This window comes from Cryptomeria japonica, unplaced genomic scaffold (genome assembly GCF_030272615.1).
Source record: "Cryptomeria japonica unplaced genomic scaffold, Sugi_1.0 HiC_scaffold_505, whole genome shotgun sequence".
NCBI lineage: Eukaryota > Viridiplantae > Streptophyta > Pinopsida > Cupressales > Cupressaceae > Cryptomeria > Cryptomeria japonica.
Window position 1 is genome coordinate 1,265 of NW_026729321.1, and position 11,236 is coordinate 12,500.

General features: G+C 60.8%; 2 non-coding genes across 2 annotated transcripts; both read left to right on the forward strand.

Moving 5' to 3' along the window:
* Positions 1 to 4,632: 4,632 nt before the first annotated feature.
* LOC131872024 (5S ribosomal RNA) lies at positions 4,633 to 4,751 on the forward strand. The gene has a single exon (XR_009370209.1). It is a non-coding gene; the product is annotated as a 5S ribosomal RNA (ribosomal RNA).
* Positions 4,752 to 10,666: 5,915 nt separating this feature from the next.
* LOC131872035 (5S ribosomal RNA) lies at positions 10,667 to 10,785 on the forward strand. Its single transcript, XR_009370220.1, has one exon. It is a non-coding gene; the product is annotated as a 5S ribosomal RNA (ribosomal RNA).
* The last annotated feature ends 451 nt before the right edge of the window (positions 10,786 to 11,236 follow it).

The following is an 11,236-nucleotide window of genomic DNA, read 5'->3' on the forward strand; positions in this document are numbered from 1 at the left end:
CCAACATTCGCCTTCCTGCACATGGCAGGTCATCGGACCCAAATTCCGACCTCATGAGCATACCTACTAATCGAATCGGTCATCGGACCCAACTTCCGACTTCATCCATACCGTAGGGTCTTTGAGGTTGGCGCGGTGCGCTCAACCTGGGGAGTCGACCCATCGAAGCATACACCTCCCCTATATAAGCTATTTGTCCGATTCCGACACCTGTGTAGTTTGCACCTCCGCTCAGGACATCGACCCCAACTTCCGAACTCGCCTGCAACGACCGAACCAGCGCCTTGGTGCGCACCAAAAGTGCGCACTTTTGGAGGGCACTTTTGTGCGCTCCAAAGGTGCGCACTTTTGGAGGGCACTTTTGTGCGCTCCAAAGGTGCGCACTTTTGGAGGGCACTTTTTGGAGGGCACTTTTGTGCGCTCCAAAGTTGCGCACTTTTGGAGGGCACTTTTTGGAGGGCACTTTTCTGCGCTCCAAAGGTGCGCACTTTTGGAGGGCACTTTTTGGAGGGCACTTTTCTGCGCTCCAAAGGTGCGCACTTTTGGAGGGCACTTTTTGGAGGGCACTTTTCTGCGCTCCAAAGGTGCGCACTTTTGGAGGGCACTTTTTGGAGGGCACTTTTCTGCGCTCCAAAGGTGCGCACTTTTGGAGGGCACTTTTGTGCACTCCAAAGGTGCACACTTTTGGAGGGCACTTTTTGGAGGGCACTTTTCTGCACTCCAAAGGTGCGCACTTTTGGAGGGCACTTTTTGGAGGGCACTTTTGTGCGCTCCAAAGGTGCGCACTTTTGGAGGGCACTTTTTGGAGGGCACTTTTGTGCGCTCCAAAGGTGCGCACTTTTGGAGGGCACTTTTGTGCACTCCAAAGGTGCGCACTTTTGGAGGGCACTTTTCCTGCGCTCCAAAGGTGCACACCTAGGTGAGCACCTTCGACCACACCTTGTAGCACACCAAACTCTGACTTTCGACTTCATCCGCAATGCAGGGTCTTTGAGGTTGGCGCAATGCGCACAACCAGGGGAGTCGACCCATCAAACCCAACACCTCCCCTATATAAGCTATTTGTCTGATTCTCATACATGCGTAGCCTGCAGGAGCAATTAGGACATCGACCCCAACTTTCGGCTTCTAAACGAAAACAAGGTCTTTGAGGTTGGTGTAATGCGAACAACTAGGGGAGTCAACCCATCAAACCCAACACCTCCCCTATATAAGCTATTTGTCTGATTCTCATACATGTGTAGTCTACAGGAGCAATTAGGACATCGACCCCAACTTTTGACTTCTTAACGAAAACAAGGTCTTTGAGGTTGACGTAATGCGCACAACCAGGGGAGTCGACCCATCAAACCCAACACCTCCCCTATATAAGCTATTTGTCCGATTCTCATACATGTGTAGCCTACAGGAGCCATTAGGACATTGACCCCAACTTTTGACTTCTTAACGAAAACAAGGTCTTTGAGGTTGGCGTAATGCGCACAACCAAGGGAGTTGACCCATCAAACCCAACACCTCCCCTATATAAGCTATTTGTCTGATTCTCATACATGTGTAGCCTGCAACAACGATTAGGACATCCACCCCAACTTCTGAATTCGTCTGCGTTGACCGCACCAAAGGTGCACGCCTTGGTGCTCACCAAAATCCGACTTCCGACTTCTTCTGCTATGCGGGGTCTTTGAGGTTGGCGCAGTGCGCACAACCAGGGGAGTCAACCCACCGAATGCAACACCTCCCCTATATAAGCTATTTGTCTGATTCTCATACATGCGTAGACTGCAGCAATGATTAGGACATCCACCCCAACTTTTGACTTCTTAAACAAGACAGGGTCTTTGAAGTTGGTGCAGTGCACACAACCAGGGGAGTCGACCCATCAAACGCAACACCTCCCCTATATAAAGCTATTTGTCCGATTCTCATACGTGTAGTCTGCAGCAGCGATTAGGACATCGACCCCAACTTCCGAATTCGTTTGCATTGACCGCACCAAAGGTGCACGCCTTGGTGTGCACCTTGGAGTGCACTTTGGTGCTCACCTCGGTGCACACTTTGGTGTGCACCTCGGTGTGCACCAAAGGTGCGCACCTTGGAGCGCACCAAAGGTGTACACTTTGGAGCGCACCACATAGGGTCTTTGAGAGGTTGGCGCAGTGCGCACACCAAGGTGGGTGTTGAGGTGCGTGCCGAGGTGGGTGGGTGCTAGGGTGCGCTCCATGGTGGGTGCCAGGGTGGGTGCGTGCTAGGGTGGATTCCAAAGAGGGTCATAGGGTGGGTGCCAAGGTGGGTTGGTGATATAGTGGGTTCAAAGGTGGGTACTAGGGTGGGTTCCAAGGTGGGTCACAAGTTGGGTGCCAGGATGCGTGGGTGTTAGGTTGGGTGCCAAGGTGGGCTCCTGCGTGGGTGGGTGCTAGGGTGGGTTTCAAGGTGGACGCGAGGGCGGGTGCCAAGGTGGGTAACAAGTTGGGTGTTAGGATGGGTGAGTGCTAGAGTGGGTGCCAAGGTGGGTGGGTGCTAAGGTGGATGCCAAGGTGGTTCACAGGGTGGGTGGGTTCTAGGGTGAGTTCCAAGGTGGGTCACAGGTTTAGTGCTAGGGTGCGTGTCAAGGCGGGTGTCGAGGTGCCTGGGTGCTAGGGTGTGGATGCCAATGTGGGTCATAGGGTGGGTACTAGGGTGGGCTGCAATGTGGGTGCCAAGGTGGGTAACATGCTCGGTTGGTTCTAAATTGGGTGTCAGGGTGGGTGTGCACCCACCTTGCCCGAGGTGGGTGCCAAGGTGCCAGTGTGGGTGGGTGCTAAGGTGGATGCCAAGGTGGGTGAGAAGGTGGGTGATAGGTTGAGTGGTAGGATGGGTGGGTGCCAAGATGGGTCACAGGGTGGGTGCAAGGGTGGGTAGGTGCTAGGGTTGGTGTCAGGGTGGGTGGGTGCTAGGTTGGGTTCCAAGGTGGGTGCGAGGGTGAGTGTCAAGGTGGGTCACAGGTTAGGTGCTAGGATGGGTGAGTGCTAGGGTGCAAAGGTGCCAGGGTGGGTGCTAGGATGGGTCGATGCTAGGGTGAGTGGCAAGGTGGGTCCACAAGTGTCAAGGTGGGTGCCGAGGTGGGTGCCAACTTGGGTTCCAAGGTGGGTGCCAAGTGGGCGACTGCTATGGTGGATGCCAAGGTGGGTCACGGGGTGGGTGCCAAGTTGCTAGGTTGTGTTCCAAGGTGGGTGCCAACGTGGCTGCTAGGGTGCGTGGGTTAAAGGGTGTGTCACAACGTGGGTGCCAGGATGGGTGCGCACCCACACTGGCCAAGACGGGTGCAAGGTTGGGTTCCAAGCCCGGTCACAGGCTGGGTGCTAGGATGGGTGGGTGCCAAGGTGGGCACCAGGGTGGGTGCACCCACCCTGGCCAAGGTGGGTCACGGGGTGGGTCCTAGGGTGGGTAACAGGGTGGGTACTAAGGTGCGTGCCAAGGTGGGTCATGGGGTGGGTGCCAAGGTGGGCACCAGGGTGGGTGTGCACCAACCCTAGCCAGGGTAGGTCACGGGGTGGTTGTCGGGGTGGGCGTCAAGGAGCCAAGGTGGGTGGCAAGTAGCCAAGTTGCGTGCCAAGGTGGGTGTCGGGGTGGGTGCCAAGGATCCAAGGTGGGTGCCAAGGAACCAAGGTGGGTGTCTGGGTGGGTGCCGAGGTGGGAGCCAGGGTGGGTCCCAAGGTGAGTGCAAAGGTGGGTGCCAGGGTCAAGGTGAGTGCCAATGTGGGTTCCAAGGTGCCAGGGTCAGGGTGAGTGCCAATGTGGGTTCAAAGGTGCTAAGTTGGGTGCGAGGTTGGGTGCGAGGGTGGGTGGGTGCCAAGGTGTGCTAGGTGGAAGCCCGGGTGGGTCGGCATCCCATGGGTGTCGAGTTGGGTGCCTGATGGGTGCTTCTTGTCAAGTTTTAGTCGTCGGGACTCATTTCGAGCCTTAGAGGTCGTTTCTTGTCCGGTTGCCCTGTCTTCGACCTGGGAACCCAATTTTGGTCCTCGGGTCCCATTTTTTTTTGTCTCGCATCCCACTTTTGGCCTGTGGCCTTTTCGGGGTCGATTCTCGTTTTGGGCATCAGAGCATGTTTCTTCTCCTAAAACCCAATATTTGTTTATTAAGTCTCGGAACACATTTTTGTTCTCGTGGACCCATCATGGGTCTTGGAACGCATTTGTGGTCCTTGGGTCCCATTTTGCATCCCGAAACTTGTGTTTTGGTGCTTGATCCCTATTTTGGGTGCCCACCTTGCACCAAGTGCGCACCCGGGGCAAACCGAGCGCCTTGGTGCACCGGGGCAAGATCGAGCGTGCACCCGAGGCGCCCCGAACATGCACCAAGGTGCACTCGGCCCACATGTGAGCGCAGGTCGTTGCGCCCGAGGTGGTGTGTGGGCACCGCGTTGCAGACGGGACACTGCACGCACACGACGCCCCGTCCAGGTGCACGCACGTAGGCCGGGCCGGGTGCACACCCGACGCCCTAGCAAGGTGCGCGCACCCGGGCAGGGCTCACACTTGGCGAACGGGGCGCACTTCGCGAGGGAGGGTGTGCACCTCGACGGGGGTGGGTGGCCGGGGTGGATTCGCACGTGGGTCGCGGTTTGCTAAGTACACACTGCGACAAGCTCATAACGGGTGCGATCATACCAGCGTTAGTGCACCGGATCCCATCAGAACTCCGCAGTTAAGCGCGCTTGGGCCGGAGTAGTACTGGGATGGGTGACCTCCCGGGAAGTCCCGGTGTTGCACCCTTTCTTAGTTTTTCGCCGGGCGTCGCAATGCTATTTGAATAAACCTTTTGCCCGTTTGCGTTCTCGTCGGGGCCGGGCCGGGCCGGGGTGCGCTGCCCGCACTACCGCGCGCGCGGGGGCGACACCGAGCGCGCACCCGAGGCGCCCCGAGCACACAGGCCACGGTGCAACCCGGGCGTTGTGCGCGCACCCCGGTGCGCCCGAGGTGCTGCGCGCGCACCCAGGTGAAATCGGTGTGCACCTCGGCCAGTGCGCGCTCGGTCGAGTCGCGCACGTTGGCCAAGGTGCACGGTGATGTTTCTTACTCTAAGGTTCCGCACCAGACGCCCGGGACAGGTGAGCGAAGCTGGGCGGGGCCGGGTGCGCGGCCGGGGCAGGTGCACGCAGCTGGAGAGAGCTTTGGAGCACACCAGAGGTGCGCACCTTGGAGCACACTTCGGAGCGCACCAATGATGCGCTCCATTCAAAAGTTTCCTGAAAAGGCAAAAAAAGTTGAGATTATAGAATTTCCCACTTGAGAGATTGTAAAAAAAAAAAATTTAAAATGAAGGAAACGCGGGTGCCAAGGTGTGCGCGCCCGGGTGCGCAGCCCAGCCAAGGTGTGCGCACCAAGGCGCCCACCCTGGCGAAGGTGCACGCAAGGTGCGCACCCGAGGCAAACCGGACAATTAACCCAACTTTCGACTTCGCGCGCACCTGCGCACCTTGGAGCGCACTTCGGAGCGCTCCTTGTTGCGCACCAATCTTGGGCACCTCGGAGTGCACCATGGCGCCCACCAAGGTGCGCACCCGGGGCAAACCGAGCTCCGACTTCGTGCGCACCTTGGAGCGCACGAAAGGTGCGCACCATGGCGCCCACCAAGGTGCGCAGCCCAGCCAAGGCGTGCGCATCAAGGTGCGCACCCTGGCGAAGGTGCGCACCCGGGGCAAACCGAGCTCCGACTTCGTGCGCACCTTGGAGCGCACAAAGGGTGCGCAACCCAGCCAAGGTGTGCGCACCCCGGGCAAACCGAGCTCCGAATCGTGCGCACCTTGGAGCACACTTCGGAGCCCTCCTTGGTGCGCACCGATGTTGCGCACCTCGGAGCGCACCCGGGGAAAACAATGCAATTAACCCGACTTTCGACTTCGTGGGCACCTCGGAGCGCTCTCGGGTTCGCACCTCGGAGCACACCGAGGTGCGCACCTTTGATGCGCTGCCTTCACCAATTTCCAGAAAAGGCAAGAAAACATTGAGAAGGTGTGCGCACCGAGGTGCCCACCCTGGCGAAGGTGCACGCGAGGTGCGCACCCGGGGCAAACCGGGCTCCGACTTCGTGCACGCCATGCTGCGCACCTTGGAGGGCCATGGTGCGCACCTTGGAGCACACTTCGGAGCGCTCAATGGTGCCCAACCCAGCCAAGGTGCCCACCGCGGCGAAGGTGCACGCGAGGTGCGCACCCGGGGCAAACCGGGCTCCGACTTCGTGCACGCCGCACCTTGGAGCACACTTCGGAGCGCTCCTTGGTGCGCACCAGGGCGCGCAACCCAGCCGAGGTGCCCACCCCGGCGAAGGTGCACGCGGGGTGCGCACCCGAGGCAAACCGGGCTCCGACTTCGTGCACGCCATGGTGCCCACCGCGGCGAAGGTGCACGCGAGGTGCGCACCCGGGGCAAACCGGGCTCCGACTTCGTGCACGCCGCACCTTGGAGCACACTTCGGAGCGCTCCTTGGTGCGCACCAGGGCGCGCAACCCAGCCGAGGTGCCCACCCCGGCGAAGGTGCACGCGAGGTGCGCACCCGGGGCAAACCGGGCTCCGACTTCGTGCACGCCATGGTGCCCACCGCGGCGAAGGTGCACGCGAGGTGCGCACCCGGGGCAAACCGGGCTCCGACTTCGTGCACGCCGCACCTTGGAGCACACTTCGGAGCGCTCCTTGGTGCGCACCATGGTGCCCACCAGGGCGCGCAACCCCGCCGAAGGTGCACGCGAGGTGCGCACCCGGGGCAAACCGGGCTCCGACTTCGTGCACGCCGCACCTTGGAGCACACTTCGGAGCGCTCCTTGGTGCGCACCAGGGCGCGCAACCCCGCCGAAGGTGCACGCGAGGTGCGCACCCGGGGCAAACCGGGCTCCGACTTCGTGCACGCCATGGTGCGCACCAGGGTGCCCACCGCGGCGAAGGTGCGCACCCGGGGCAAACCGGGCTCCGACTTCGTGCACGCCGCACCTTGGAGCACACTTCGGAGCGCTCCTTGGTGCGCACCAGGGCGCGCAACCCAGCCGAGGTGCCCACCCCGGCGAAGGTGCACGCGAGGTGCGCACCCGGGGCAAACCGGGCTCCGACTTCGTGCACGCCATGGTGCCCACCGCGGCGAAGGTGCGCACCCGGGGCAAACCGGGCTAGGACTTCGTGCACGCCGCACCTTGGAGCACACTTCGGAGCGCTCCTTGGTGCGCACCATGGTGCCCACCAGGCCGCGCAACCCAGCCAAGGTGTGCGCACCAAGGTGCACGCGAGGTGCGCACCCGGGGCAAACCGGGGTCCGGCTTCGTGCACGCCGCACCTTGGAGCACACATCGGGGCGCTCCCGGGTTCGCACCGGCGTTGCGCACCGTGGTGGGCACCTCGGAGCGCACCGTGGTGGGCACCTCGGAGCACACCAAGGTGGGCAGCGAGGTGCGCACCTTTGATGCGATGCCTTCACTAATTTCCATAAAAGGCAAAAGAAAACGAGATTTTAAAATTTCCGTTTTGAAAGATAGTGAGAAAAAGGGAATGCTGGTGCCATCTTGAGCCCGCCCTGGTGCGCAGCCCAGCCAAGGTGTGCGCACCAAGGTGCCCACCCTGGCGAAGGTGCGCGCCCGGGCAATTAACCCAACTTCCAACTTCGCGCGCGCCAGGGTGGGAGCGCACCCAACAACCGGGCCTGGGAAGAGCCAATGCGAGAAACCCCACCAAACGCTCTGACAAAAAAAGAGGGGGCGCTCCAGTAACCCCGCTTCGGAGCGCACCCTGGGCAAACCCAGCCAGGGTGCCCACCCCGGCCAAGGTGCAGGCGAGGTGCGCACCCGGGGCAAACCGGGCTCCGACAACGTGCACGCCGCACCTTGGAGCACACTTCGTAGCGCTCCCGGGTGCGCACCTCAGAGCACACCAAGGTGGGCAGCGAGGTGCGCACCTTTGATGCGCTGCCTTCACTAATTTCCAGAAAAGGCAAAAAAAAGAGGAGATTTTAAAATTTCCGTTTTGAAAGATAGTGAAAAAAACGGAACGCGGGTGCCATCTTGAGCCCGCCCGGGTGCACAGCCCAGGTAAGGTGCCCACCCTGGCAAAGGTGCGCACCCGGGCAATTAACCCTACTTCCGACTTCGTGCGCGCCAGGGTGGCAACCGGGCCTGGGAAGAGCCAATGCGAGAAACCCCACCAAACGCTCCGACAAAAAAAGAGGCGGCGCTCCAATAACCCCGCTTCGGAGCGCAGCCGGGGCAAACCCAGCCAAGGTGCCCACCCCGACGAAGGTGCACGTGAGGTGCGCACCCGGGGCAAACCGGGCTCCGACAACGTGCACGCAGCACCTTGGAGCACACTTCGAAGCACTCCCGGGTGCCCACCGGCGTTGCGCACCGTGGTGGGCAGCGAGGTGCGCACCTTTGATGCGCTGCCTTCACTAATTTCCAGAAAAGGCAAAAAAAAATGAGATTTTAAAATTTCCGTTTTGAAAGATAGTGAAAAAAACGGAACGCGGGTGCCATCTTGAGCCCGCCCTGGTGCGCAGCCCAGGCAAGGCATGCGCACCAAGGTGCCCACCCGCGGTGCACACCCGGGGCAAACCGGGCTCCGACTTCGTGCAGGCCGCACCTTGGAGCACACTTCGGAGCGCTCCTTGGTGCGCACCATGGTGCCCACCAGGGCGCACCCGGGGCAAACCGGGCTCCGACTTCGTGCACGCCGCACCTTGGAGCACACATCGGAGCGCTCCCAGGTTCGCACCAGCGTTGCGCACCTTTGATGCGCTGCCTTCACTAATTTCCAGAAAAGGCAAAAAAAAACGATATTTTAAAATTTCCGTTCTGAAAGATAGTGAAAAAAACGGAACGCGGGTGCCATCTTGAGCCCTTCCTGGTGCGCAGCCCAGGCAAGTTGTGCGCACCAAGGTGCCCACCCTGGCGGAGGTGCGCGCCCGGGGCAAACCGGGCTCCGACTTCGTGCACTGCATGGTGCCCACCAAGGCGCGCAACCCAGCCAAGGTGCCCACCGCAGCGAAGGTGCACGCGAGGTGCGCACCCGAGGTGCACACCCGGGGCAAACCGAGCTCCGACTTCGTGCACGCCGCACCTTGGAGCACACTTCAGAGCGCTCCTTGGTGCGCACCAGGGCGCGCAACCCAGCCAAGGTGCTCACCCCGGCGAAGGTGCACGCGAGGTGCGCACCCGGGGCAAGCCGGGCTCGGACTTCGTGCACGCCGCACCTTGGAGCACACATCGGAGCGCTCCCGGGTTCGCACCAGCATTGCGCACCTTTGATGCGCTGCCTTCACTAATTTCCAGAAAAGGCAAAAAAAAAAAAAAAACGAGATTTTAAAATTTCCGTTTTGAAAGATAGTGAAAAAAACGGAACGCGGGTGCCATCTTGAGCCCGCCCTGGTGTGCAGCCCAGGCAAGTTGTGCGCACCAAGGCACCCACCCTGGCCAAGGTGGGTCACGGGGTGGGTCCTAGGGTGGGTAACGGGGTGGGTACTAAGGTGTGTGCCAAGGTGGGTCATGGGGTGGGTGCCAAGGTGGGCACCAGGGTGGGTGTGCACCAACCCTAGCCAGGGTAGGTCACGGGGTGGTTGTCGGGGTGGGCGTCAAGGAGCCAAGGTGGGTGGCAAGTAGCCAAGTTGCGTGCCAAGGTGGGTGTCGGGGTGGGTGCCAAGGATCCAAGGTGGGTGCCAAGGAACCAAGGTGGGTGTCTGGGTGGGTGCCGAGGTGGGAGCCAGGGTGGGTCCCAAGGTGAGTGCAAAGGTGGGTGCCAGGGTCAAGGTGAGTGCCAATGTGGGTTCCAAGGTGCCAGGGTCAGGGTGAGTGCCAATGTGGGTTCAAAGGTGCTAAGTTGGGTGCGAGGTTGGGTGCGAGGGTGGGTGGGTGCCAAGGTGTGCTAGGTGGAAGCCCGGGTGGGTCGGCATCCCATGGGTGTCGAGTTGGGTGCCTGATGGGTGCTTCTTGTCAAGTTTTAGTCGTCGGGACTCATTTCGAGCCTTAGAGGTCGTTTCTTGTCCGGTTGCCCTGTCTTCGACCTGGGAACCCAATTTTGGTCCTCGGGTCCCATTTTTTTTTGTCTCGCATCCCACTTTTGGCCTGTGGCCTTTTCGGGGTCGATTCTCGTTTTGGGCATCAGAGCATGTTTCTTCTCCTAAAACCCAATATTTGTTTATTAAGTCTCGGAACACATTTTTGTTCTCGTGGACCCATCATGGGTCTTGGAACGCATTTGTGGTCCTTGGGTCCCATTTTGCATCCCGAAACTTGTGTTTTGGTGCTTGATCCCTATTTTGGGTGCCCACCTTGCACCAAGTGCGCACCCGGGGCAAACCGAGCGCCTTGGTGCACCGGGGCAAGATCGAGCGTGCACCCGAGGCGCCCCGAACATGCACCAAGGTGCACTCGGCCCACATGTGAGCGCAGGTCGTTGCGCCCGAGGTGGTGTGTGGGCACCGCGTTGCAGACGGGACACTGCACGCACACGACGCCCCGTCCAGGTGCACGCACGTAGGCCGGGCCGGGTGCACACCCGACGCCCTAGCAAGGTGCGCGCACCCGGGCAGGGCTCACACTTGGCGAACGGGGCGCACTTCGCGAGGGAGGGTGTGCACCTCGACGGGGGTGGGTGGCCGGGGTGGATTCGCACGTGGGTCGCGGTTTGCTAAGTACACACTGCGACAAGCTCATAACGGGTGCGATCATACCAGCGTTAGTGCACCGGATCCCATCAGAACTCCGCAGTTAAGCGCGCTTGGGCCGGAGTAGTACTGGGATGGGTGACCTCCCGGGAAGTCCCGGTGTTGCACCCTTTTTTAGTTTTTCGCCGGGCGTCGCAATGCTATTTGAATAAACCTTTTGCCCGTTTGCGTTCTCGTCGGGGCCGGGCCGGGCCGGGGTGCGCTGCCCGCACTACCGCGCGCGCGGGGGCGACACCGAGCGCGCACCCGAGGCGCCCCGAGCACACAGGCCACGGTGCAACCCGGGCGTTGTGCGCGCACCCCGGTGCGCCCGAGGTGCTGCGCGCGCACCCAGGTGAAATCGGTGTGCACCTCGGCCAGTGCGCGCTCGGTCGAGTCGCGCACGTTGGCCAAGGTGCACGGTGATGTTTCTTACTCTAAGGTTCCGCACCAGACGCCCGGGACAGGTGAGCGAAGCTGGGCGGGGCCGGGTGCGCGGCCGGGGCAGGTGCACGCAGCTAGAGAGAGCTTTGGAGCACACCAGAGGTGCGCACCTTGGAGCACACTTCGGAGCGCACCAATG